Source organism: Papilio machaon, chromosome 7 (genome assembly GCF_912999745.1).
Source record: "Papilio machaon chromosome 7, ilPapMach1.1, whole genome shotgun sequence".
Classification (NCBI taxonomy): Eukaryota; Metazoa; Arthropoda; class Insecta; order Lepidoptera; family Papilionidae; genus Papilio; species Papilio machaon.
The window spans coordinates 345,202-349,462 of record NC_059992.1 but is presented as its reverse complement, the minus strand read 5'-3'; positions in this window follow the sequence as shown (position 1 = coordinate 349,462).

Sequence of the window (4,261 nt, the reverse complement as noted above, 5' to 3'; positions counted from 1 at the left end):
TGGACGATGCCTTTTTGTCGTGGAGGGGAGGACAAATTAAGTAAAAATGGAGAAATAAATCATGAAAATGAACATGCACGTAGAATACATACATATAATTAGTTCGTAGGTACGTGTTAGTGCATGGTAATGACTGTACCTACACATATTAGGTGCATAGTCAACATGTATTCATACACAAATTGGCTGCGCTGGGAACAGGATTACCGGATTGTTATACAGCAGGCAGCAATTGTGGAGTGCAACCCTTGTAGCTCAGCGGTGCGTGAGGCATTGTGCACGGCGCACCGATTTCAACAACCTACTGAACATGTTTCTGTTCAAATTTCAGATGCCGCGAAATTTCAAATTATCTTGACACATGCTTTTGGCTTTTTGCTTTTGCCTTATGTCCTCTCTATGCATATATTTGAATCTCTTTAGCTATGATGTATGTTTGTTGCAATAGACAAAATAATGAAAATGCTAGTACCAAATAATTGAAGTCCAACTCGGTACAATACATTCATATTAAGAGTTAAACAAAATTATAACACATAAATTATCGTATGTGAATTAGTTATAAACTACACGTATGAGATTATACCGCTATGCAGATATTATATCAGAATTATATACCAGACAGGGAACATCGCCTGAGGGAACGTGCGAAGTAAACAAGGCACAAGTTAGTCCAGCGCAGCCCTGGGCGCCGCACAACTCGCACTCTGCTTATACTCATCATACACTTGTGATGAGCATTTAAACATGTACTGCCATACTCGGGACTCTTGCATATTTTCATTCGCTATCATTCATAAATCATAGAAGTTTAATTAAGTTTTATTCAAAAAGCTTCTTACAGATCGAAAGAGAGTAATAGACTATTTAAATATTTATCCATAAAATAAAAAGCTTCGTCCGTGCTAAAAAAAATACGGACATAAAATGAGTGCAGTTTTTTTTATTGCGCTAACTTTACAAATGAACTTTCTTTCAGGAGCGAGACGAGACGAATAATCTTAGCCAGGACAAAAGTAGCGAGATAAGACTCGCAGCGAGTCTGAAGGCTGCGAGTCTAGAGGACGCGGGGGGTGCGTGCGTGAGCGAGACGGCCGAGGTAATTATGTCCGGGCCTCAGGTCTCGCCGACGCCTGAAAAGGGTCCCAGGTTGACAAATCGTCCGAGCGTTTTGTTTCACGTGATCCGTCACGAAAAATTTATGAAGCGGACTCCGAAAAAAGGACGGCCATTTTAGACAAGTCGAATTCTTAGTCACGCTGGTATTCTGAAGAGGGTTTAGTGAAAGTTTCTCGTTAGTCTGTCGGCCCGGCTCTCACTTCTCGAGCGGGCAATGTCGCACAAACATCTTTTGTTTGTCTCATCATCTCATTGACCTTATCCCTCTCACGTGAAGTCGACTTACAGTTTTGTTTGTCCATTCCATTTAAAATTAAAAGCAACTATATAATAGTGGCAAATCTTTTATGTACAAGTATTTTTGATACATACTCAGAAAGCAAACATAAGTATCAATGACCACCGCCTGTAGACACCTTTACATAAACACATATATCATATTAAATGTAGATATTTCGGCAGTAAAAACTCTCAGCGGTGACTGCAGCAAAACATACTTACTTTTGATGAAAAATATGCAATCCAAAGAGATGTACTCGTATGACTTATCAGTCAGTCCATCAATGGTAATAACAACAATAGCCTTTATTTCAACAATCTTGCAAATAAAAACGTAACATAAACAGTATTAATAATTGATATCAGATTAGAGATTGTGTAACGTTTAAGCAAAGGCCTCCCCTAAGGTTGCCACTCTCTTCTACGTTCATCCTCTTCCACGTCACATCAGCTCTTCTTCAGTCTATCAATATAACCAGAGCTGGGCATTAACTCGTTAATCCGTTAATCGTTAATTAACGAAGTTAACATTTTGCTTAACGGATTAACTTTTAAGTTAACTTCAAAAAGTGTTAACGCTTTTGTTAACTTCCGTTAAACTCAACTTCCGTTAATAAAAGTCCGTTAATCGTTAAATTAGAAACTTGGAGACGTGCTGTCATTTTGTTTAAATTACGCGCAACGCCACGCTCGTAAGTTCAACTATGTTGGGCGACTGTCGGCGACTCGAATGGTGAACGAACGAGTTGAAATTGATATATGTGAAGTTCGCGTGCAAGTGTGATGCATCATCAGAGCGTCCGGGAAAGACGTGACCAACAGGACAAAATCAAAAGAAGGTTCAAAATAGTATATTTCATTACGAGTATATAAAAGCACGAGTATGTAATAGCCCACATTCCGAACGCTCTTCGTCCCTGCAATACGCCACTTTACTCGTGCTTTTTCTTTAGCTTTTCCAAACTCGTGCGTTCTCTTTCCCAACTGTCAAAATAATGTATATTAAAAAGAAAAAAACAACCACAAAGTTTTTACAAAAAAAATCATTGAAGTTTTTATGATTCATGTAAATATATCTAAAAAGAAGCTCCTAATTTGTTACAATATCAGATTTAATGATTTGATTCAATGAATTAGGTTGGTTTCATTTTATTTCATCTCATTAAATTTCATTTTCATTTCATATCGATAAAAATAATCTACCGAAGACTTCGCTGTTTGGGCATAGTGGCTAGAATGTGTTAAGAAACAAAAAAAAATCTCTGTTTGTATTCTTTTACGGTTGGCGCAATTTTCCAAACATTTTAGTTAGTTGAGTTTATTGTGTTTTTATTATTATATTATATTGCTTAATTTTTTCGCAACTGTATTAAAAATAGTTGTTTAGTACATGGGCGGAACTGTCATTACAACTAGTGCCAACTGTCAACCTTCGGCTGCGCCTCGGCTCGGGTAGACATTTGTCGGAACACTTTGCAATGACAGGCTTTCCGCACTCGTAATGAAATATACTATAATTCATTCATACTTGTCTCTAATACTAATGTTTTATAGAATTAAGATTAATTTTTCAATTAAAATTAATTTTTATATTAATAAAAATTAAATTTATATTAATAAAAAATAATTTTATATAAATAAAAATTAATTTTTATAATTAAAATAATCAAATTAATATTTTAAACAAGTGTCGCCACAATAAGTGCGAAATTAGTATGTCTAATTTTGGTTAACTGTTAACGATTAACTTTAACTTGCGTTAAATGTTCGAGAATTTAACGCTTTAACGATTAACGAAGTTAAATTTTTAATTAACGAATTAACGATTAACGAAGTTAATTTTTCGACACCTGTGAATATAACGTTATAAAACAATACATAACTACTTCTACGAGTAGATGTAACATATCTATTATCGTCATGTCATTATTTGACATTCATTTAACAATCGCTTTGAGTAAAATAACAAAACATAACTTCTGGGTTTTTCTTTCAAGTCGGGGATTTTCTTTTGCAGAATAAATCCATTACGTTAGGTATGAAAGGTGGCAAAGGACACGTCGCACCTTTATGAGACTTGAGGTCAGGAAATAATCGCTAAAATATACCAGCCGACCCATTTACTTGAGCTCGGCCGTAGTTTCTTATAATACTCTTATGAGATTTAACTTGTATGCTCTCAGCGACTAACCTGCTATGGTTTCTAAACAACACCGTTGTTTAACTTACGCTTGTATTTTTATTTCAACGCCTGAACGACATACATAGCATTTTAGTTATTAAAAATATTTCGTACTTTTTGCAGGTTCGTCTTAACAAGAATAGACAGGACAAGAGAATATATGTTTTTATATAAATATTTCATCAGTAGAAAAATATGTTATGAAACATTTATAATATTGTCGTAACTTTTAAAATATATTGATAACATCACAGTCGTGTCAATTACTATCAGCGAGCGAAAACTTGGGTTTTTTGTAATTTTATCTCACTTGGTAAATCCATGTACATTAGTCTCAATACCTTCGTAAACAATACACGATACGAATAGATTACGGACGCGTGTTTTAATTGCAACATACCAAAACTTATACAATGTGCATTTTGCAACACCTAGGTATATTTCTTAGATTTGTATCAATATTATGTATGTATTCAGTATATTTTTTCTTATTTCATTACTAGGATTCCATTATCACTTTTTAATTATCTAATTTGACTAACCATACAAGTTATACTTTCAACTTTTAATGCAACTCTACACGACAGAATTTTGTCGGAATTGTTTGAATATCAAGCGCCTGTTGTTTTATTCGCGGCAATAAATTTCTGCTGTCGATACTAAAGCGTCTAAATAATAACG